Below are 25,706 nucleotides of genomic sequence, written 5' to 3'. Positions count from 1 at the left end.
TTTGGAATATTTGGTCAATAGAATCATTTATATAGTACGGATTATTAATTATAGACGCAGAGATGTGGCGTAGATTTAATTATCGAAAGCGCCTATATTGTTGCGAGTACCTCCAGTTGATAAAATCCTCACTGCTTGTTAACCCTTAATATTTTTTTAAGTTTGTCAATTGCAAAAGAAAGATTCCAATATGTCTCTCGCACCTTTCTTTCAATGGCTCTGAGTCCACCGATGATATTAAAACCTCCCATCTCTTTGCTGAATACTTTCGTCGAAAATTTTCAATTGCTAATTCCGATTTAATTGTCAACTATCCGCAGCCGATAAATAATTCGATTTCGATTCCTAAATTGGTCATTTCAGAAAATGCCGTTTCAGAAAGTGTGAGATCTGTAAAATATAGTTGTTCGCCCTGACCTCATGGGATTCCACCACGTTTTGTCGAGCTGTGGCTGATTTTTAATCAGTCCTTGAAGCCACGTGTTTTTCCTTTTATTGTGAGAAAAGTTTCCTTACTCTAACTCACAAATCTAAAAATAGACATCACGTTGAAAACTATACTAAAAAACTGAATTGTTATTCAGTATTTAGTTTTTGCTATCAAATATTATATTTTTCCATTGGCATGGCTTTAGGAAGGGAAGATCTACTGTCACGAATCTCTTTGAATTTACTTGCCATGATTTCAAGACTTTTTCTAGTGGCTCTTACACGGACGTCGCATATACTGACTTATTGATCTTCAAACTCTGTGCCTCTCGCTTCCCTTTTTACTTATTGTATAAGTATTGAGTATGCTCTGTAGACTCAATTGTATCAGTTCAAAAGCAATTCTTGGTGTCCGTCATTAAGAATTAGGGTTGGGACTCTCTTGTTTCCCTGCGTCCTTATGAAAATAGATTTCTTCTGCTAGCCTTACTATCACTTGAGAAACATAGATTTATTCTTGGTGTTTCCTTCTTATTTAGATGCTATTGACTCGTCCGCATAAGCTAATGTCCTGAGAGATAAACTTTAGTGTCCCGAACCGCTTCTCTAGGCACTTTATGTTCATTAAGTTAAGTCGATATAAATATAATTATGAGCTGTTTAACCCATTTAGAGTTGTTTGCAGAAATCTAAACAACTTCACTGAAGGAACCGAAGAGACTTTTAAGGTTAAGTTAACTTAAACAAATATTTGAGATTAATTCGAATTGTTACTTGTATCTTTTATGTATATCTGCAATAGCATTGGTGATTCTATACTTAAAACTATGCCTAGCCATATAATATAAGAATCATACGCAGACACACTCTTCAAATACTGTTTCAAAAGTTTATTTTCTTTCTTCTTATAGTATTTAAGAACTTGAAAAAATTCCAAAAAAATGGAATATTATTTTATCGAAGTCGCATGGAGTATCCTCAGCAGCTTGCCAGAAGTCCTTACAAAAAAATTTATTTTTCTTGGATCACACAATTACAGAAAAGGTGTGCGTAATATAGCCTCAACCTAATGTTCTATTGATTGTGGCACTTACTTGCTCGCTTTGCGTATTCAATCCATTCTGTTACAACGTTTGACCTAAGCAGGTGAGACTTCCTTATTCATCCAACCGAATTGTCTTTAATTTGACATCACAAAAGAATACACTTAATTCACTCGACTTCTTTATCGCATTTTCCGGGTTATTGTAACTTATCACAACTTACAATTGAATTCAAGTGATTTTTAAATCTTCATTAGCCATTCTTACTATTATAATCTCCATACACTCATCACTTCTTGTTGTGTGTGTTCATATTTCTATTAAACATTTCTGTTTTATATCTCATCAATCCGAGCATAGGTCTGCTCTTGTCAATGACCAAAAAGAGAGCGGAATGGCCAATGCAAATTCCATTTCGTAAGTCATGTAGGTGGCTTCTCTCCTCCTGGTGCGTGTGTGTATTGGTGTTTGCATTTATCATCTTATTTTTGCCGGTATTATTAATTTAAGTGCCTATGGGTCGCTGTCTGGTTTGTGCTAAAAATGTAACTGTTCGTCATAATGGCACAAATTGTGCTCTTTGCGAGTGCACATTTCATTTACCTGTCCTCGTGTTTGGAAGGAGCTATTCACTGTCTACGTTAAAAACAGAATTTTTTGGTACACATGGACTAGCTGCAATAAGGAGTTGATTGGAAGTAGCACTTTCGTGCAAATTAAAAATGGTTTGGCTCATGGAAACTAAGTTTAATGCAGAGTTGGAAAATAGTCGGATAAATTTAGGGACTTAGCGCCAAAACAACATACTCATGGGCGACTTGAATTGCAAATTATTTAATCTTGCGAAATCCGCCTTGACTTTTACATTCTGTCACCGTTGAAATATGCGGATTGTTCACAACTCCCTCCCATGATACATATCATAACGTAATGTGAGGCTCTACTCTCTTGCTTTACTATTTTTTAATAGCGAATAAGGAGCTTTCAGGTTCTGGGTAATTCCAATTGGCTGGAACCTCTTACCATGCCTTCATACACGTGGCTCTTAATATTGCAAAAAGTTGGCAAGTGCTCTGAATGTTATGATTATAACAGAGTAAATACTCGGGTACTGATATCCAGAATTCCGCATGGGACTTAAGTGGTATCTATAATATTTCGGATGTAGATGATCAGGTCAATAATTTAAATGGCAACCTGAACCTAATTCATAAGGTTACACCCCAAGTTACATACGTGGCGGTCAAGTGTGAGTATTGGTTTATTTGTAGTGAAATAAAATTTTATCTTTCTCTAAGTAATCTAGCAAGGCGTATTTACGTGACAGGAATGATTATAATTGCAACTATTGTATACAAAGGAAATGCAAAGACAGAAATTAATAATGCAGGAGAAACAATTTTGGCATGTACTTTGGATTCATAATCTCGTGCGGGACTTCGCATTCTACTGACGCTACTGACGTAGTGGAGTTCTACCTATCGGATCGTTTACAGTTTATATCTGTGGATGCTATCAAGTCTAACCCATTAAGGGTACGCAGTGGTGTGCCTCATGGCTCAATTAATGGCCCTTTGCTCCTCTGCGGGTATATGAATACGATATCTATAATATGTTTAACCTAGCTATGTCTAAGCCTATGCATTTGCTGATGATTTGTAGGTTTTATTTGAAGGGAGTGTTGATAATTTGGAAAGATACCAAGCTGAGATTGACTATCATTTGGACTGTAGCTCCCGTTAGAAGGATGTGGATGAGCTTGAGATGAATTGGGCTGAAACATATGCGGTAATATGTCGGCTCCCGAATATGCATCTAAATCTTGCACTAGATTATCTACTTAATTAGAATTGTGGAGAAAACGTGAGTGTTAATTCTTCTACTAATATAGTTACCGTCTTGTTTCTTTTTCTTCTCTTCAATTTTCTTTCCTTTTCCACTAAATTGTTTGAGAATATTTTGGATTGTTGCACTTTGTTATTACACCTATGGTAGATATTGCAATTTATTATAATAGTAGTCATTAATGACTTGAAGTTTACATGCTCAGGTAAAGTAAAAGGTGGACAATCGTCAACAAGTATTACTCAAAATTTGGAAAACGCTGATTCTGCCATTACAAGTTGAAATTTGGTTAGTAAATAAGTAAATAAAATAAATAAACCACCGTGAACCAGTGCTCCGGAAACATTGAAGTTATGTAGAAAGAATGAAAACTCAGTATCAAGTTAGGAAAGCAAAACGTATTTTAGAACCCAGGCCTCTAACATCTTGATAAATGAAAGATAATCGGCGTAAGAATATGATAAATTTTTTGCTGCTGGCTGCATTGCACAGATTTTGCATCGGGAATGCCCAATTTTGCCACAATGACTTATTCAACATAGTCTGAAGATTAGCTGTGAGTACCAGAATTTTAAAAGGCTATATTTGTCTAAGGTGAGCTGCTGACAATTTGAATATGCTCACCCGGTTTAGGTTAACCGATAAAACTTCTTACGCCAAACGTTTCATAATGCTCTCACGCGAAGCGTCCGGTGCTAGCCTAGAGATAAATATAGCCTTACCAGGTAGACAAGTCGTTAAAGTAGCAATATTTATAACGCCATTATCGGAAGCCATAAGTGAAAAATTTTTCATAAAATTGAATGGGCCAGAACTACAGAAGAAGAGATAAGAGGCGATTGAACTTTTTTATTTTGCTCTGCGCATCCCCGTAACTTATACGCGCTAAGTTACAACGCTCGCTAATGTTAGCTTTCGTCATGGCAATTTGAGAAATTATTACGCTGATATTAATAATAGGTATTCCAAGATCTTGATTTTTCCCCACCGAGTTGATATGTAAAGCCTTTTACTAACCGACAAGGGAAGATCACGTAGTCCCAACGGAGGATTTGATGACGTAAGGTCGTCTAACTCATATTAGGAAGGAATCTCAAAATTAAGAAGGTTGAGGCCGATCCAATGTCCCCGGAGGGGGTGGCCACACCAGGCCTGTCTCATTTCGAGGACAATCCCAGAAGTCCAACTAACTAAAATCATCAAACCAGGCTTTATACTTCTGAAAGTTTATAACCAAAAATATTAGCTCTTTGCTAACCTCAAACAAGTCTCTTTTTTTGCCAACAGTCGGGACATGACAACCGTAGATTTTCCGAGAAATTCCCAGCAGCATCCGTAGGTCTACCTGTGATCACAGCACATTTAAGGTGAGCGAGGCGGTCACATAACCAATCTTGGCTCCAAAAGGCGCAACCAAGTACGCAATGCGAGTTATGCCCGACTCCACCTGGTTTAACGCACAAATGGTTGCCAAGCACAGCACTGATAAGCAATCTAAAAAATTACCAGCAAGAAATAAAATACAATCAAATCAAAAAAGATCATGAGCAATAATTTACAAACCAAATATCTTAAGTAAATGCACAATTAACTAATATATGATAACTATTCAACATGTAACTATTATATATTTTTCAAATACCAAATTGTTCCGCAGATTGTTAGACTATGTGCAAAGCTCCAAGTTTTTGTGAAATTGATGTTCAAACCATTGAGATTACGGACTCTGCTATCGGATTGCTTATAGTTTCTATTGATTTCGTTTGGAACAATTTATATTGCAACTTTACTCACCCTAATGCAAAGCGGCAATATTTCCGTTTACGATTTCGGTGCTATGTAACTTGACGTCTTATGGTCCTGCAACGTCTTTGTTTTTTGTCCTTTTCACTACATTACAATTCTGATTATTAATATTAATATAGTTTACGGCAGTTCTTTCTATTGTATTGATTTTTGCTATTGTGTGTATATCAATTTTTTTGTTTATTTTAATTAATAACTTTCTGTACATCATTTATGGAAACAGCTGGCCAAAGGTATGGCACTTGAAAAACAAAGTTAATGTTATTTTTGTTACAGCTGTTATCAGTACAGCTAAGAGTTCTAGCGCTCCAAAAATATTTTTTCGAGCGCTTAAATTGCAAAGCATTTCCTTATTTTCACCTATTGTTTACAACATAATGACCAATTTAAAAAAGATTATTTAAGCAAATAAAAATTTGCTTTTTGGACCATTTAAAGGGCACAACCAATTGGATTTAAAGTTGCCATGAGAGTCCGCTGGCTAAGCCCACCTACCTTGTCATCACTACTATTACTGCAAACCTTCCTTCTTCTTAGTATTACAATATATAGACTTACAAAATAAAAACGAAAATTATCACTTATATCAGCTTATGGTTTCGACCCATGTAGACTACCCAGTTGGCTCGATTTCTCCTGCGTTTCGTCTTAAACTCGCTTCTTAGATGGACTTACGGTTCCGATTCTACTCAAATAATTTATTGGTACAACACCTTTAACCTTTCTTTCTCTTTTTTTCTTTTTGTCATGAATTTAACAGTTCCCATTTCTTTGCGTTGGGTTAGGGTATTTTCAATTCAATATTTTTATTTCTTTAAATTAACACACTCAAAAATCTAAAGGATGCCAATGTCATAAACAGCATATATATATATTAGTTTGGGGAAAAAGAAATCCATTATTTTTATATGAACTTCAGGACTTTATTTAACATGCTTCGGATTGTCCGATTTGGGTCAAATGTGCACCTTTTTGATGTATGATTTGTTGCCATTTTAAAGGTAACTTCAAAATGCCTCTCTCATAGAAGTCCTGGTCTCTATTTGCAAAAAACTCTAGTAGTCGATTTTTACAATCCTCTCTAGATTCCAATTTTTTTGCAATGCAAGAAAAAGATGATAATCGCTTGGTGCCAAGACCGGACTGTATGGCGGATGCATTAAAACTTCCCAACCAAGCTCCCGAAGTTTCTGGCGAGTCACTGTAGATGTGTGTGGCCTAGCGTTGTCCTGGTGGAACACGACACCTCTCGTGTTGGCCAATTCTGGCCGTTTTTGGTCAATCGCTATATTCAAACGGTCCAGTTGTTCACAGTAGAGAAGTATGGAAGCAACTCACAATAAATAATCTCCTTCCAGTCCCACCAAATGCATAGCAAAACCTTCCTGGCCCTTTGAGGTGCTTCACCGCTCTTTGGCCACGATCGTTTTCGCACAGGGTTATCGTATGTGATCCATTTCTCATCTCCAGTCACCATCCGTTTAAGAAATGGGTCTATCTCATTCAGTTTGGCCAAGGCTTCGCAGATGGAAATTCGATCCATCATGTTTTTTTCTGTTAATTGGTGTGGCACCCAAACATCGAGCTTCTTTTTGAATCCAGCTTTGTGTAAATGGTTTAAAACTGTTTTATGGTCGATTTTTAGCTCCTGGGCGAAGTTACGACTGCTAACATGCCGGTCAATTTTGATCATTTCTCCGATTTTATCGACATTTTCGACGACCGACCAAACTGTGCGAGGTGCATCTTTAACATCAAAAATTCCTGAACGGAATTTACGAAACCAAAATTGCACATAATTGGCTGTTACAGTATCGGAACCATAAACACCATTCACAATTTTAGCCGCCTGGCTTGCATTTTCGCCTTTGTCAAAGAAAAACTGTAAAATGTACCGAATTTTATCTTTGTTCACTTCCATTTTTAACACGCAGTAACTCACAACTGAATGCACCAAACAAAAAACAGCAAAAGAATTTTGTTTACTGCGAAATGTCACCTTTCCAACGAGCATAAATATGAAATTGTTTGATCGATACTTTACGAGAAATCTATCAGTGCAGCCATCTACCGAAAAGATAATGGATTTCTTTTTCCCCAACCTAATATATATACATATACATAATGTAAACACCAAAGCCAGTGAACAAAAACATTAAAATGTGTTCGATCACTAACAATTAATTTTTATGACTATTCAAACAAGGAAATGAATCGTATCATTATTGTCAACGTTTGTAAACAATTCTTTTACTGTCCTATCTTCTGTGTCTGCCATCGTCTAGACGGCATTTTGCAAAAAAAAAGTATATTTCTATTTAGTTGCGCGGTTTGAAGGAAGAGGAATGTTACTAATTGTTCTACAATTTTCGTTCGTACATTACTTTAGCAATATTATTGCAATAAATTATTATCCAATTATTAATGCTCTCTGCTACGCATTAAATATCAGCAACGAAACCAATAAATTCCGCGATTTTTATAAACGCAAATTCAATTCATACCATAGTTTTTATTACACGTTTAACACAAAAAGACTTGTGCATAACTTTTAAAGTCTTTGACTTTACGCAGTTGTGTCTTATTAACAATAGTCCAATGAATCCATCGCAACGTTGAAAGCAGACTGATTTGTTTCTTTCTTTGGATATGGATATCCAAAAAAGCTATGACTCAGAGTAGGTGGACAATTGATATCGGAGATAAGACTGACTATTCGTGGCAGATCCATTTCGGGATTATAAAAGGAAGCTCAACTGTTACATACTTTATATGTTATATGTCATGTTTTCGAGACTTTTTCTAGTGCCTTTCGCAAGAACTTCGCGCATCCAGATTTTAATAAAGCTCTCGAGCTCCCAAGTCGCATATTATTGCTCTTTAAATTCCGGTCTCTTGCTTTTAAATTTAAAAACGTTTAAAAACGAATTTTATTCGATCGAAGGCAATGTTTTAGTTTGCGTATTGAGCTGTTCTTAAACAAATTTAGGTCACCGCTATCTGTAGCCCAAACCTTACAAAAAGTTTATGCACAGGCTTGACCAGTACTGTTACGTGGTGCAGCTTGCTTCAAAAGCTTCAATAGAGTTCGCTCAAAAGGGATTCAGGGATTTAGCTTCTCTTTTGCCTGCTTATGAGTAAAGTAGATTGGCTCTGTCAGCCTCACCATTATTAGAGAAACGCAGATTTATCCTGAATGTTTCCTTGTTATTTAAGGTAATAAATGGTACTATTGGCTTGCCGACAGTTCTTGGTAAAATAGGTTGTAGGCAAAAAACCTTCCTACACCTTCCAGAAAAAACTTGTGAAATGTAATATAATTTTTTTATCTTTGTTAAGCAATAAAATTTTAATATTTTGCTGAGCAATAAAATTAATACTCGAAACCTCATGAAAAAGTAGGCGGCTACAACCGCAGAATTATCTGTCCTTAGAGATCAATGTTCTGCACAGTACAGCAAGCCATATAAATATGGTGACATCTTCAATAACGTCAAATTAAATTACCCCGCTTTTGTTGCCAGGACAGAGAGAAAAGCGTCACGTCGGATGAAGAATTTTTAAACAAGAAGTATCGTTTTAAATTTCGTAACATTTTTGTACTGCCAACAAACAACCGTTGTTGCGATGATATTTACCAAGTAAAAAAGAAAAGATTTTTAGGTAAATTTGCTAATTGTGCGTTGTAACAATGCCTCAACAATGTACGACTTTTTTTAAAAAAAAATTGACGAAGTGACGAGGCTCACTTGTATCAGTGTATAGCTATCTACTATATTAAGCTTCAATTTCATTGTTTTGTTGTTTTACATCATCATCTTATCTGGTTCAGAAAATAAACATAAAAGGAAGAAAAATGTATGAGTAACTGCAGGAGTAAAATAACAAATATATATGCGACTTCAGTGAGCTATTAATTATAGATTGTTATTTCTACGTTCATTTTACAAGTTCCAATACAGTTTGGGTGACCTTTAAGAACAATGGGGTATGAATGGGATTCTTTGTGTGCAATTAGTTCCATTTCTGATTTATGTAATTAAGATTACTATCAATAGCGAGATTTTGTCCTAATTTGGAATTTGACTCTTTCAAACAACCAAAAATGGAAACTGTGGGTACAGAAAGCAGATGTCTTTAAAATCAATTTGTAGAATATTTGTATATGAGAAGCCAATTTAGCTGCATTAAAACTTAGCTTAAAGATATATGTGTCGTTTTTGGTTGACCGTAAATTTATCCTCTGATTACATTGTTAAAGCTTGAAAGTCTTTTGTAGCAGATTTTGTTGCAATTAACAAGCACTAAAATGTCAAAGATGCCTTTAACAGTAACAAAACAAAGAATAACAACACCCACAAGCAAGGCTTTAGGTGTACAAATGCCCATATCTAAAAGAAGAAACAATCGACAAGCGAACATATCTAGTTACTTAAGACTTCAACGTTTAACATGTTAAGCACATCAACAAGTAACATACATATACCGAGTCAAGCAATAAATAAATAGTTTTACCGCTTGTTCGCGGCCATATACATTTGCGCACACATACACATTCTACGGTATTTATATACGCAAAATGAAGTAAAGCAAGGAAGACTTAGTGAATTAGACGCGTTAAGCGTTTGGAATCACGACCAGTGGCTCTAGTAGTCAATGACGTAGCGTTTCGGAGCATAATAAAAATTTATTTTATAGTGTCAGATGTTATGACCACTTGATTTATCATATAAACATCATGTTTACGATGATTGCAAAATTTTACTGTGAAAATTTCATTGAAAAAGGACAAAAAAAAATATTGCGTTCTTTCTCAAATGTATATGAATTTTCAAACTTATTTTTTAACAATACTCCTAATATGTCTTTTAAATAATAGGCCTCAAAGTGCAGAATTCGAAAAACTAAATAAATATAAAGTACATAAATGGCTTTTATTTTAACTGAAGGTGTAGAATATAAATTTTTTCCAGTGTCACTCCTATGTGAACACAAATATACGCTTTGGGTGTTTAAAACAAATCGACTTTCATGGACGTTAAAATTTTGAGCGCTCAAAGTTTTTATGTTTATTTCAGAAAAGCGATTCTAACATATTTATTCTGCTTACTAATCATATATTGTGGAACTACTTATGTCATATTTTGGTACGTGTTTAATATTCTGGCATTTAATCATGAATTTGTGGGCTGCAAAAACGTGACATATTTGTATTAAAATACGTACGTAACTTACGTTCAATTTGCGATTTTCATACACTTTTCCCCCTTTTTCGGCGCAAAATTGCATCATTTTGTTGCCACGTTTACTTCGGAATATCATTTTTGAAACAAAATAACAAAAACGCTGATAACCAAACGTAGTAACTTATTTTGTGGTAGATTACAAATGGCAATGCCAATATAATGCTCTAAGAAAAATATACTTTCTTTCTTTTAGTTCATTAAAACTTTTTTTTTTTATACCCATCGCCGCAGGATGAGGGTATATTAATTTTGTGAAAATATTTGCAACGAGTAGAACGAAACTTCAGAGACGGCACCAACTATATATATATATATATACTTGGCCAGTTTCAAATTCGGTATGCACCTAAGCGTATCCATCTGTACAGTGGACTTTCTCTCCTTCGCATCGATAATACGCCTACAAATTTGCAGAAGAATTTGAAAATTATCCAAAATTTTCAAACAACCCGCCTACAACGCCCACACGGTTACATAACAAAAACTATGACCAAATTTGCTTACCGTGTTTTTTGCTTACTACTCATAAAATGCTATATATACGTCATATAAACTTTTAAATATATTTTGAGAATAGAAAAGACCAGTTGCACCCATCCAATGATATGGAGTTCGAAAGTTTATTTCTTTTCTTTTCTTGAGGATCGCAGTGGAAAAATTCGATCATGTTCGAATATAATTTTCTTACTTGTTTTAATTTAATATATTTCGCACTGGTAATGTCGCTAGGTTTCGATTAAACTATTGATTTTGTATGTTCTGTCTTTTTATCTAAACTAAAGGTTTTCTAATTAGCAACTGTTTAAAAAAGGTTAACTTCACATGCACATGCAGGTCTTACATATAGCAAAAATTGTTTTTTGAATTCTTGCTTTTATAATGTACTAATTTTAATTATACTTGACCATGGATTTCCTTTTTCTCTTCCATATTTTTGTTATTACATTCGTAAAATCCACTTAATTTTTTTGATCAATTCTAAATTTTATTCGAAATGAATCAAAATGTCTCTTTTTAGAGCATCGCCATTTTCCGTTTTTTTTCTAATAGCACCCACAACAAACATATTTTTGGTTTGCAGATGTTTCATTGCCGTCATTAGTGTGAAAAGATTGGCCACACATGTTTTATAATTTTTCTTCTCTCAACTTGCGTCAGTGCGCAGAAAAAAGTAAGCACAATTTACTTTTTACAATTTTTATTAATTACTAAAATTAAATGTACTTAACATATTTATTTTTATTCCTACTACATATCAACGGTTTGTTGAAATATTCCAACAGCGCTGGTAGTCGAAGTATTACTTTTTGTACTCCAAACTCTTCATCGTAATACACTATGCCAGTCAGTCAAACCACAACATTGGTATGTATGTGTGATTATAGTAAGTAATCTATTATCAAATTTTTCTTCTTTTTATTAATAAACAACTAAGTATGTGGCCAGGGCCGTCAAGAGGTGAGTAAGTCTTCATAGCAAGTATACCTACGTACATAAAAAAAAAATCAAACGTTTATTTCACATTGAAGAATCCTAAATTTTATGTTTGCCAAATGCTTCAATAAATGCAATGTATGTAAATATTTATTTGCAATGCGCAAGTTTAGTTTCGGGAGTTTCGCCGAGTAATAAGCCATGTTGTAGATTTATGAATAAAAACTAATAAGAAAGATTTTCTTATTACAAAATGTTAATTTCCTCGAGTGTCTTTTATTATTAACACGCTTCTTGTATGGTAAAATAAAGTATTAGAAAGACCTTGCGTTGCCATCAAAAAAGCTATTATTGACATTGAAAGTAACCTGAGCCATGTCTGTAGATAAATGCTTATATTAAAATAAAAATGGTTACGCTAGTATTATGATGAATGCCTATGCTAATGTAGTTCAAAAATGAAATACAAAATGAATGCATGAGGGTAGACAATGAATTAGATTAGGGGCGACAATGCTGCACTTCAATGTTCGCATAAAGGATTTTGATTTCGTTAAACTTGGCTGATGTAGATCTGAATATATTTTTTATTTCTTAACCCCTAGAGTTCTTTGTACAAATTTCAATAGTTTTTATAATTTAATCTATTTATTGGACTCCATACATACCATTAAATCTACAATTGCAATTAACTAAGAATTAGCTAAAAAATAGCGTATTGACGTCAACAAAATAAAGATTTGTTTACAATGGATTCAAAACGACTGTGACTATTACCATTGTAGGACTTGAACATGCCATTTATTTTTTTTTCATTTTATACTCTTATCAATTATTTTAAACATAGATTATAAATAAATTTATTTCCTTTGCTCTTAAGATATAATGTAAATTTGACATCTTTCACATAAGTTGACTAATTTAGATGAAATTTAACAGTAGGTGAATTGAAAATGAATTGAAATTGGTTAAAAGACTAAGGTGGCGAAAAGCAAATGATTAAGATGGGGACCTTAGGTGGTGCCAACATAGTCAAAAATTGATTAACTATTTTCGTAGCCTATATTTTGCTAGTGTACTCTAATTTTTCAAGATTTAGGGAAATTGTAAATTGAACTGATAAATTATTGTGATAAATATGATTAAAAACAGTTACGTTTTGGCGAAAATAGCAACCAACTCCCGCCGTTTGCACGTTATAATGAATTCAATGCATTCTCCCCAGTAATAATAGTTTATGAGGGTTCAGTTCCATAAGCATTTCTTTGAGCAAAGTTTTTAATAAACTTATAGATTTTGTCTTTACCAATTTCGATGATATGTCGGTTTAACTTTGTCAAGCGTTAGTAATGCTTAACGATTAATCATCTTGCCGTCTTAACATCTCTTATAAGCGATCTTAGAATTAGCGTTTACTTCACGCGAAATTTCTACAAACGTTGTATTGTTAACTATAGGACTTATTTCATACGGTCTGGAAACTCGACTTAAAACTGCTCATTTATAAGACACTCCACTGCTTCTGCATATATCTGATATCTTACGTATTTCAGTGTGATAGGGTTCGTTAAATGACGTTAACGAACCTCCAATATCTTTTAATGTAATAGCCTCTTTCACATTTCGTTCATAATGTCTGGTTTGGAAACACCTTTACGCACGTTAGTACGTAAACCTAATTCGCTAAGTTTCGACTTAAGACCTTCTATCGACAAACTTACAATTTCTGCATTGTTCATTTTGTCACCCGACGTTTTCAATATCCATGGAGATTTTGGAGTGCCTTCCAAATACAATAACCGATTCTCAAGTAATCAATCATATTATTACATAATTCTTTATTATGAATTGTTAGATTGAATCCCCAAAATTCTGAAGCTTACTGGAAATCACTAGCTACTACCAAGAATTAGCTTTGGATGAAAACTGCCAAAACATTGATCATATAAATAAGTCTTCCAGATCGCAATAGGAATTATCTAACTTTTTCGCCACCCTCACTTTTAAAATCAGAGGAGGTAATTTGGAACGTTGTCCTCTTTCAAATTTGGAATGTTTAAAATTCCTCCTGAAAAATTGTTGTTATTTCATTAGAACTCAAATCGTAAGTTTGCTCATTTCTCTTCAACATGTCTTCAATGAGATTGCAAGCTTGCGAATAACAACTTTTCCTATAATATATCCCAAATATTTAACTTCTTCAGCGCAAAACTTACTCTTCTCTAAATTTTAAGTTACGCCAACGTAACCAAGCAGTTTTTTAATAATGATGCAACTTCTACAAGGCATTAACAGCCCTTAGCGATCACAAGAAGATAATCTCAACACACAAATATCTCGTTTTTAAGGCGAGTTAGCAATACTTTGTTCATTAATCTCAACATTGTTTGTGGTGCATTACAAAGTCCAAATGGCAAAACAGTATATTGATATAATAGACGTCCTGGTACACTAAAAGTTGTTTTGTTTCTAGAATATTTATTCAAAGGAATTTGTCATAAGTCATCGTTAAAATCAAGTCGAGTCATAAAAGTTGCTTTGGGTAATCTGCTAAGTATACCATGTATGTGTGGCAGGGGATCTGCATCGTTAAAAATTTTTCGATATACAGCCTAGGGGCATTTATATTTATATATTTATTTACTTATACCTGAATTTCAATTAAGCCAAATTCACAGTCGAATTCAAGTAAATCTTAATAGTAAATCTTATACTATTATATTATACTATTATTTTAAGAATTAGTATATGATATATAGGAAGATGTGAAAGAAGAATAATAAAAACAAAGTATCTTAAAATACTAATTCATGTATAAAAAAATAAGAAAGAAAAAACAAAAAAAGCATGTACACAGCTAGCACAGAAGCACACCCACAACAAGAATAGATCCAGGTTGCATGTGAACCCCTAAACCGTTGCAAGCATGCATAAACTTGGCAACCCACAACGTTAACAATACATTCAGTTTTCGAAATAAAAAGAATGAGAATTTAAGAGTGCAAGTTGGTTTAAGAATTATATAGGTAAATCGCTCATATTAAGCAAAATTGCTTTAATAGGTTTTAAAGAATTTGATATCGAGGACAGAGGCATCAATTAGGTTCCTGCAATCAACTCTGAACGGGCTGAACGGCTCATAATTTACATTGAGTAAGCCTAATCGAGATAAAGTGCCTAGAGAAGGGGTTAGGGACATCATAGCTTATCTCACCAAGTAATGCGGGTAAGTCAATAATACCATTTATTACTTTGATAAAGAAGGAAACCCCAAGAACAAATCTACGTTTCGCAAGTGACGGTAAGGATAATAGAAGCAACTTATTTTCATAATGTGGAGGAGAGGTCCCAACCCAAATTCCTAAAGGCAAACAGTAAGAACTACTTTTGAACAGATTCAATTGAATCTACATAGCACCTATATGAAGAAGACCAAACAACAGAGGCATACTCAAGTGTAGGTCTAACCAAACACATGTACAGCCTTTTCGCAATGTAGGGATCATCAAGGTCTTTCGACCCCCTCATAATAACAAGCGAGAGCTTAATATACAAATTAAAACGTAACATATGGTCAAATAGAACGCCTAAATCTGTGAACGAATCGCCGTCTACCAACTTGTGCGAATCAATGAAACACTGAGTAATGAATGACTTCCTTCTTGACAATGAAAGCTTCTTACATTTATTTAGATTTAGTTTCAGAAGATTCAAAGAGCACCATGCAACCAAATTACTCAAGTCACTTTAAAGCTGATGTGATTGCGATTCAACAGTGAAGGAAGAAAACAGTTTCACATCATCAGCGTACATTAAGATCTCGCTCGAAACTCTAACAGATTGGTGACATTAGATCTTTTTTTCCGAAAACCATGTTGAAATGAAGAAATATACGATATGATGTCAAAGGCCAAATGCTGAATAACAGTTCGCTCGAAGTGTTTAGGACAGACACTCAACTTGGAAATGCCTCTGCAGTTCTCAGTGCATACTTCCACATTTGTGAATAGGAATAAGGCGACCACTCTTCCAACACGAAGGGAAAACAACTAAATTCAAGGACTGGTTAAAAATCTTTGAGATAACAGCACATAGCTCCGGAGCGCATGATTTAAGTACATATGATGGAATTCCATCAGGTCCTGGCACACAACTATAGTTTAGAGAGGTCAACCATTGAAACCAAATTAGTTACAGGATATGGGTAGTTTGCTGATAAATCGGAATTAGCAGTCGAAAGGTTTTGTCGGAAGTATTCAGCAAAAATATTTGAGATTTCAAAATCATCCGAGGCACCAGAACCATTAAAAGAAACATGTGAGGGCTTTATGGAGATTTTGCTTTTGAAACTGACGAGCCTAAAAAAGTATTTAGCATTAAAGAACAGAGAGGATTTAACTGCAGGTATCTGCAATTATAGTGGTGGTTGAGGGAGTTAAATCTTTGCCTTAATGCAGAATAGGCAAATTAGTCATAAGCAAAAACCACTTTTCATAAAGCATTGGAAAAGTTTGTTTTTCCTATGTTTGTAATATTTAATTGTCTTTTAAACCATGGCGCGCACTTGCTTCGAGGGGGGGGTTGCTTCATCGCATGCAAAAAAAGCTAGTTTTCACACATTATAGAAAGATGGCTAAGAGCTCAGCGCCACTTTTCGAATATTTTTTCAGAAGCGTAGTTTTTCTATTCTTGCAATATTTAATTGTCTTATTAAACCAGGGGGGACAGCTGCTTCGAGATCAGGATTGTTTGACCGGAACAGATGCAGAAATAGCTAGATTTAGTGTGTCGTAGAACGATGACGGTTAGCTTTCAATACTTCCAGTTGGAAAATAAAGCATAATTTGTGAAAGATGAGATTTTTGCATTGAAACATTAATTTTATGGCAATCATAAAATTTATTTGAAAAAGTTGAACTAGGAACGTTACAAAAGTTGAGCAAACCATCATGCTCGTAATGAACGGAAATAGCCAATGCTGGATGGTAAGGATCCTCAGCTAAACTAAAAGGAAAACAACGATTAATCTCAAGAAAATTGGCAAAGCAAAGATCGAGCAATCTACCATTGCAATCAAGGGTACCGTTGTGTTGAACTAAATTACGATCGAATAATTCATTAAAGAATATAACAAATCTATCAGATGTTGAAGGAGGAATCAAATAGCCAGAACTATCACTGTAACACCAAGCGAATTGAAGCAAATTGAAGTCGCCCAACGCAATGACTATATCGGTAGGTTTAGATTGCTTGCTAATTTGAAAATACTAAGACGCTTTAAATTGACAGATGGGACTTTCGCCGCCAGATAACTTTTTAATATTATCCACAGATGTATCAAGTGCCAATCCCGACACAAATATTGCCTTTCTGGGAGGAATCGCTTTCAAGGAAATGTCATCTGTACTACGAACGGTAGGGTTCACGGATGGGGAGTTTTGAGTTGGCGAGAATATAGAAGAAGTAACCACACTTGCACGAGCAGCTTGTGCGACGTGTCCACTTTGGCGACCAGCGTTCAAACTCGAACTAGAGAGTACGATTTACTATTCACATTATTAGTTTTAGGCGATGACGACTGAGTAGGTTGAGTGCCGCTAATAGGAAGAGATATCCTTGCCACTTCAGCATAGCTGAAACCAGAGAGACTTCCCTGCTTATTTGTAACTTTTTTGTTACCGACCGACTCAACAGTAGCAGAAACGCCATCGTTCTTTGTAGACTTTGTGGATGCGCTAATCTGTATCAACGAATCAGGGTTAGGAGAATTCATACGTAACGAACCACACGCTACGCTACGAGTTGTCACTTTGGAAAAAGATGAGCGCTCAATATAACGACACTCAGCAAACCTAGTCTTAATCATTTCAAATTTCTTCGACAATGAGCCGAGATTTCTGTTCAAATCTGAGAAACAATTTTCCATTGCCTCTGTAAAGAGTTTGTAGAAACTCGTCCCACTTTCTACAGTCAGGACATAACTACCTTGAGGGGTCAAGGACTGCGTCAGCAGCACGGCCGATAATACCAGCACACTTTGCATTCGAAAAACGATCACACAGCCAACACGAAATAAATCGTTCAGATTCAGGGCCCGTTTTCGCACGGCTTGGTGGAAATAAACAATCCACTTCCAGTAAAAACAACAAAAAGAGCTTATGAAAAAAAAAAAAGAACCAAAAACTACAAGATTCCACGACACAAATTTTCAGAAAATTAAAGCAAACTTACACTTTCGTTGCCACTGTAAACATAGAGCGAAAGCCAAACAAACTGCAAATGAAGATTAATAGAAAAAAGAGAGACTTTTACCAAGAGCTGTAATTGTTGAAAGGAAAAAATATTATTAAATCTAGGTAGATTCCGCGTAAAAAAGATAAGCAAGGTAAACTAGAAATACAAAGCTCGGTAACAATCGACGTTGGATTTCTTTGAGACGTACTCAAGGGCGAAATTGTATTAATTGTTTTGTCGTCAGATATAAAGAGAGATAGATAATGATTCTACGCAAAAATAGTGGTTTGAATACGAAGAAACTTTTCCGTTGTACAAATAGATTGCGTTTAACATTGAAGTTTGAATATAATACGTATTTATACCGAATTGACGTTTGTACTGATCATTTAAATGGCGATTTAAAGGAAGAAATTTGCATGACTCAGTCTGAACGCTTTATTAATTCAGAAGAAGAATCCTTAGAAATATTAAATCCTGAGCGAATGGAATTAGACGGTCCTTTAAAATCTGTACGATTGCTACCTTGTTTATGCAAACGGTCAAATAATAACGAAGTTGTTTTGCCAATAGTATATGTGGACAAATGCACACAATGTTACATGATATATTGGATGATATTTCAAAACATTCTGATCATTCTGATAAAGGAGCACCTGAGATTTCTTTACAAGGCGAACTGGGAGCGAAAAGCACTGGACAGAAGAAATGTATTAAGAAATTACTACAAGCATGATATGGCACAGCGCAAAAATGCGTCAATACCACTAAGCGCAGCGTTCCAAACGTTTTGTAAAAATGAAAAATGTTAAAGATGAATCCAACAGAATATCAACAATTGTCGCGGTATTAGCCTCTTTGTTGCCGGTAGAGCATATTTTTTTCTTTATTGAAAGGGGTTTGGCTCTCTGAGCCTCCTGACAAAGGACACAAAAAAACAGGAATAGTCCCGTCGGTTGTCTACCGTCCGTCTGTCCACCGTGAGTCAGTCTGTAACCGTCTGGCGGCCGCCCTACATATGCACACCCCGCCTTTTTCTTTCAGCTACAGCGGTGGCAGCTCGCGCTTAGCCACTCATCGTGAGCAAAACAACAAAAAGATTACATGAATGAAGATACCTGATACTGCTGGTGCTGGTGTAGAGCCTGCGGTGGTGACTGTTTCCTTCGGCGGTCCCTGTTCCCAGCAAAGGGGATGCTGCCTGCCTCCAATCCTCGCACCGTACGAAAGGGAACTGGGGCTTACTTATTCATGCCAAACACTAACACACGATCAAGCAGCCACCATCGATGCGAGCGAAAGAAATCTCGTAACCTTGATTAGCTTATGTTTTTCAACGTAAATAATTTAGTACACCAACATGGAGAAATTTACTCCCCTTTTTTTTCTCTCTGCCTTCTGCTTTAATTCAAAACTGAAACATTCGTGTTTGATATTGGTTCGCGATTTCAATTTATTTTGCTTGATCTGCACCTATCTTGGTTTACAACTTTCAGGTCTAGTACTTTTTGTACTTAATTTTTATTACAAAATACTCAACAAACTGATTTCTTAAATTGCTGCTTTTTTTTCTGGTTTACAATTTTCAAGTTTAGTAATTTTTGTACTTCATTTTTGTTACAAAATAAACAATAACTGATTTCTTAAATTGCTGTTTTTTTTTCTGGTTTACAATCTCCAGGTTTAATAATTTTTGTACTTCATTTTTGTTACAAAATACACAATAAACTGATTTTTTAAATTGCTGCGACGAACAAATTATCAGCAGGATTATAACATACAGAATTGGAATTTAATTCACCAAGTTTACAAGAAAGAACTATTCGCACTTTTATTAGCTCTAGGCTTTACCAATTTTTCTCCTCACTCTATCCTTTTTGTTTCACTATTGTTTGCTAGTTTGATTCTCTGCTGGGTTGTCTTCGTAATTTAATTTTAGTTAATTTCAACTTAGTTTATGTTATTCCTTTTTATTACCCTTGAAGGATAATCTTAAAAATTATTTTTACTCTTCCGTTTTATATTAAGCTCGGAAACCCGTCCGAACTTCACCAGATGCCAAAAAGTTCTCCCCTCTAACTTGAAATTAAAACGCAGACAGACTTCTCGTTCTTACTCAATTTCCCTCTTCTTCTTCCTGTTGCTCTCTCTATAGCGGCTTGCCGCTACTCTCACAAAAGCAAGCAAAGATCCCGCAAAATCATACGATTTTTGCCTATGCTTGCAAAAGCAAGCAAAAATACCGCAAAATCATACGATTTCTTGCCTATGCTTGCAAGAGCAAAAGGAAAAAAAGGAGTACCGCAAAATCATACGATGTTGCCTGTACTTGTAAACAAGGAAAACCGAAAAGAATAAAACAAACATATCCCGCAAGATCACGTGATTTATAAGCAGTAGCACAAAATCGCATGATTTTCTCTAACGGCATGCCGTTATTCCGCTGCTTGCGGTTGATACAGACTGACAGACACCCTACCCGAGGTTTGTTCGCGGCCGTTACACAATTTATAGAACTCCTAATGTATAAAGGCTTGTCTACCTGGCCAGATATTTCACATTGTTGTGATCTTCACAGTGATCTGCACAACGAACTTCATTCTGCGTTTAGGCGCATCATGATATGTTTGAACGGTACAATTTGATTTGAAGTAAACTACAAGAAACTAGTATGCCAATAGAATGCTTTCAAAATGCTGGCATGGGATGTAACACCTTCGATAGAAAATCATTTTCTGGTTTTACACGCTTAATTCGTGGTTCTGTGCAGAGAAGCAGAGTATATTGCAATGGCAGAAGCATAAAGAGAAGTTACATACTTTGGAAATTTGATAAATGAAATTCGTTTATTCGAACACAGGGAGCCTAATGTAATTTATACTGATAATGTAAATGCTAAGAAACTAGCAAAAATTGCAACACATTATGAAGAAGTATCCATATAAGATCGCTTTGGTGCAGATATATCAAATAATAATGTAGGACTGAAGTACACTGACAATTATGACATGGTGGTAGATATCCTCAGAAAATTTTTGGAATAATAAATATACGCAATCTGTAAAATTGATGGGTTTAATCAACTTTAATTAGGATTAGAATATATTGAATTAAGTTTATGTTATTATACTATATTCGCGGCGGCGCGGAAGGACTGTTTGTTAATACAACACGTATAAACGAAACTCCTCATGTATTATAACATAAGCGCACTATGTAAACTTCTACCTAACTATCAAATATTTTTCAGTTAATAAACATTTCTTCTTCTTTTAAACTTTGCCTACAATCGTGAACCTTGATCGCTGATAGATATCGTGTCTAACTCGCAGTTCGTCCATTGTTAGAATCAAGACCAGTTGTTAGGGACTACTGGGCAGTTGAAGCCATGAATTGTCAATCTCCTATTAGATGATTTAAGGCTTACATAAATTTCCAAGAACCAACGATGAAAACTGCTATATTTCATTCTAAGATAATTTTTAGAGAAAAAGGATCATTGTGAATTGCGTGCATATGACACCACCAATTGCTTTATTTAATATATCAAGAAAAGTTGCACTACCCTATTAAAGCGAGTACGTTAGATACGATTTTTTTTTTTCCAAATTAAAATTTTTTGGCTGCTTTTGACAGTATTGGCTACAATCTTGTGTCTTGGAAATGGTATTTCAGCCAGGCTATAATTTTTTTCGTCCCAAATGTTTCTTTATTGAAATTCTTATAGTTGTTGCCTTGTATTCAGATATAGCCAAGTGTATTGATGCTTGAAATTCAAAAGACACAACACCACATCATAAGCGCTGTAAATCTTAAAATTAATTTTCTCTAACGACGAGAATGTCGTCTATAAGATCAAAACACGATCTTGGGTTCGGAAAATTTCACTTACAAACGTTTGGAATGTTGTGAACGCCTTCAAACATTTCAAGTAGAATTGTAATTGTTGTCTTTAATCGCTAGTAAGCTTAGCACAAGCTTACCAACATTTTTTTGGCATCGTTGCGAAATTGGCAATTGTGACTCTGGTGTTATTGCGAAGTTAATAACGCATGGTTTTCGTGAATATAACTTAAGTATACAATTTCTAACAAAATTTTTTTTTGTTTTAATTAAATTAATATGTATCGGGTGTGACTTCCACGATGGTATAGCCTCCGTGTGTCTACCGAGCAAGGCAGAGATACCCACACCTGAAGCTAAAGCCCTGTCCAATGCTGCCACTACTGCGTATTGGGCTGGCTAATCAGCTGTGACGGCGGCTATTGGCCTTACAAGGTAGCTCCAATGCTATGGAGACGAAAGCGAGTACCTAGAGGAGTACTGTACGGGTATGAAGAGTCTTTCACAGGCAGGGCGGCTGCAGAAAGCATTAGCTAAGGGCTACAACAATGGAGTATGCGCTCTCATGGAACAAAACAGAGATTAAAAAGAATGAAACTGATCGGCTCATGTTGGAGACTCTCTTTCCTGGATGCATGTGGAATGCGAGGTCCGAGGAGCAGTACTCAAAGAAAACGGATATGTCAATCTCTCGGAATAGCAGCTCGTCAGCAAAATCTTCTCTGCAGAATGAGTATAATAGGCCGTATCAAACTTCAGATCATCGGAACTAGATAAAGGACGGATCCATTTCAAAGGGATGTATAAACGTTGGTGTCACAACTAGGTAGAGTTTAGAAAGCTAACGATCTAAGAGGGAGCTTACCGGCTATGTCGACCTGACAATAAAAGCCAAGTGGCTCTCGTTGTGTTCATCGATACGCAGGAAGCTTTGGACAATACCTCATAGAGGGCCATAGAGGGAGCCATGGAAAATAGTAATATTCTAACGTTGATTGTAAACTGTAAAATCGATACGTCGAAGTCTAGGCTCATTCCTCAGAGCTAAAAGAAACGTCATTAACTATGAAGGCCACAAGAAGTTGCCGTTGTTAGATGTGAAACATAATAATCACTCCATATATGATACAATAAGTACGTGATATATCTTGAATTGAAACATTATTAAAGTAGATGCACGACATGGTGCAACATACGATTAGGCGAAAAGAAAGTTTAAAAGAGTTATAATGAAGTTATTAATAAAATTAGTTGCAATTAAGCATTAATTTCGTCGGCAAATAATTCAAGTTTCAAAAATTTGGGTACGATCTGTGAATTTGGCAAAGAACAAAGGCAAGAAGAAAAACTTATTCATGATATTTTCGACTATGATTTGTTATCCATGCATGCTTCTAAAAAGGAGATACTGCTACAGTCACTAATTTTGGAAAAATTACTAAATAACGCCAGTATTATTTCGGCAAATTGAAATGCTCGAGAATTTGACACTACACCCACAGCTCGACGAAAGGCCCATCACTTCCTAACGAACACGCAACGCTATAAATTTCTGCGATAAATTATTCCTTTTTAATTTTGCATTTTAGCTACTACGTTGAAATGTAGCAATATATCAACTTTGTCATTCGATTTGCAACATCCTGTAATACACTTTCCTTAAAGTGTCGAAATTTGGAAACTACAAAAAATTCGAACTTTTTGTGATATGAATAAAACCTCTACCAGATTGCTTATTAGAAAAACACAGCTGATTCCAACTTTTTGTGGTATCAATAAAACTTCCACCAATTATTTATTAAAAAAACGCAACAAATTTGAAATATTTTTCATTTTGGTTAGAATACAATATGTTGCATTTATTTCTTAAAAAATAATTCATGGAAAATGCGTACTGAAACGTGTTATTTTTATTCTAGCAAAATATATTCTGGCCATGGCACACAGTTTGTTCGAAACGATTGCAAGATTGGTGAAGAAAATTCGAAATGTTTATTATTATTATTATTATTATTATTATTTTAATTTTAGACTAATGAATTGAATTCTTAGACTAAAAAAATGTTTAAATTTATGGTTTACTAATAAATTGTTTGTAGATTTTTAAGTTTTGCCGTGGGAAATACCGTAAAGCATTTAAACGCAAGAAGAATCCCCGCAAAGTGCGTTCGACTAAAGGCTGTCGTAAGGCAGTGTAAAGAATTGGCCATTGGCCCAAGATTTGAGTTTGAAAAAGCACGCAATGCTCCTATTAAATATAGTCGGGAAATGTGGAAGAAAGCTTTGGACACTATCAAAAGGGTGAATGAAATTAAAGAACGCCGGCAGGATCATTTTGTTATGGATTGATTGCGCAAAGAACGTCAAGTGGAAATAGGAATGGATGTTAAAGATATTCAACGCAACATATCGTTAATACGTTCGCCTGCAGCGGGTCTCAAAGAGCGTCCTACTCACGAAGAAGCTGAACATGAGCACGAAGATTTGCCGGAAGAGCAGATCTCATAAGTCCAGACAGTCGGAGAAGAAGTTGGAAGAAAGTGCCGAGGACCAAAGATGCGGAAATGATAAAAAGCCTGAAATTATTGAAAAGAAAATTAGTTCTAAGATTTCACTTAAATTAAATTTAATTTAAATGATTGTCAAGGTTTTATTCCTGAGCGTAGAACAAGTGGGTCCTACAGTAAATCGAAGGGCTTTATTGAATTTGGCTTAAGTATATATTTATGGGTGGTGGACATTTGGGTAATTTTGGAGCATTGGGTTTTATTGATAATACACAGGACCCTATCAGTAATCATTATAGTTTAACCTTGTGGGTGGTGGGAGCTATGGACGAAAGAGTTCTTATGTCCATTTCAAATTTTAAAAGAAATGACTTTATTTTGCTTACACGTTATCACAATACTAGCCAGGAAGGCTTTGTAATTAATTCGGCTTGTTCGCAATCGTTATGAAGGGGAACTGTAAAAATAAGTGATTTAAATATCCGGAAGAAGCCAATTATTGATCCAAACTACGTTGGCAAGGCAGAGGATATATTGTACAATAAAAGCAATAAAGGCGGCGGCCGAGGTAAACATAAAATTTGAAAATAAACTCCAATTTTATTTTTTATTCGTTTTCTGCTTTCTAGGTGATTACCTTGAACTTGGGTGTACAAATTCGTTGCGGACCATTTGAAAACGACTTCCATTCTAACCAACCAAGCGACGACTATCTAGAGTGTATTATACGTCACGTGGGCGTAAGTTTTCATCACCCAGCCGGTATCAATTGAACCTCCGCCAATTATTTATTATTTTGTAAAAATACTATAAATTTTTGGTCAATAAATTGAAATAAGAAAAAAAGGTCGTTGTTTTATTTTAATTTAGCTTGACAAATATCAACTTTTATATGTAGGACTATCTTTAAAACATTTACTGAATGTAAAAACAACAATACTTCTACACAAAAATATAAAAAATTACGCTTCTTACTTACAATATTACGTGAGCAGCTTCTCTCATGTATTTTGATGTATTTTAATCCGTTTAAAAAATTAACAATATCAGTTACTGCTTCCTGCTTTGCTAGACACAAAAATCAAAGAACAATGAAAAACGGGAAGAGATTCCGCTAGTAAATTACAGTGGGGAGGGGGTTGCTCTAAACAACACAACGAAATCGAACCAACCTGCTTTTAACTTTTTTCTGCATGAGAAGAAACCTTTTGGCTTGCGTTAGTAAAAATGCATAAAATTTTTTAAAAATGAATTTATGAGGTAGGTGAAAGAATCGTAAAACATATTATATTACAATAAATAGGTGATTTGTTTGAACT

General features: G+C 35.1%; 1 protein-coding gene, 2 long non-coding RNA genes and 1 pseudogene across 4 annotated transcripts in view; 2 read left to right on the top strand and 2 right to left on the bottom strand.

The window, feature by feature from the left end:
* The window catches only part of LOC119641672 (Krueppel-like factor 6), a 182,912-nt gene that overhangs the window by 96,298 nt on the left and 60,908 nt on the right, over nt 1-25,706 (bottom strand). The gene's annotated exons all lie outside the window — the stretch shown is intronic.
* Nucleotides 4,422-5,278, bottom strand: LOC119641673. Its single transcript, XR_005247872.1, has 3 exons — nt 5,112-5,278; nt 4,576-4,811; nt 4,422-4,507 (listed from the first exon to the last, which is right to left on the bottom strand). It is a non-coding gene; the product is annotated as an uncharacterized LOC119641673 (long non-coding RNA).
* Nucleotides 11,510-11,859, top strand: LOC119641674. Its single transcript, XR_005247873.1, has 3 exons — nt 11,510-11,540; nt 11,653-11,734; nt 11,805-11,859. It is a non-coding gene; the product is annotated as an uncharacterized LOC119641674 (long non-coding RNA).
* LOC119641671 lies at nt 18,836-25,172 on the top strand (annotated as a pseudogene).

This window comes from Glossina fuscipes, unplaced genomic scaffold (assembly GCF_014805625.2).
Source record: "Glossina fuscipes isolate IAEA_lab_2018 unplaced genomic scaffold, Yale_Gfus_2 171, whole genome shotgun sequence".
Taxonomy (NCBI): domain Eukaryota; kingdom Metazoa; phylum Arthropoda; class Insecta; order Diptera; family Glossinidae; genus Glossina; species Glossina fuscipes.
Note: the sequence above shows the minus strand (reverse complement) of the source record. Positions and strands in the feature narration are given on the sequence as shown.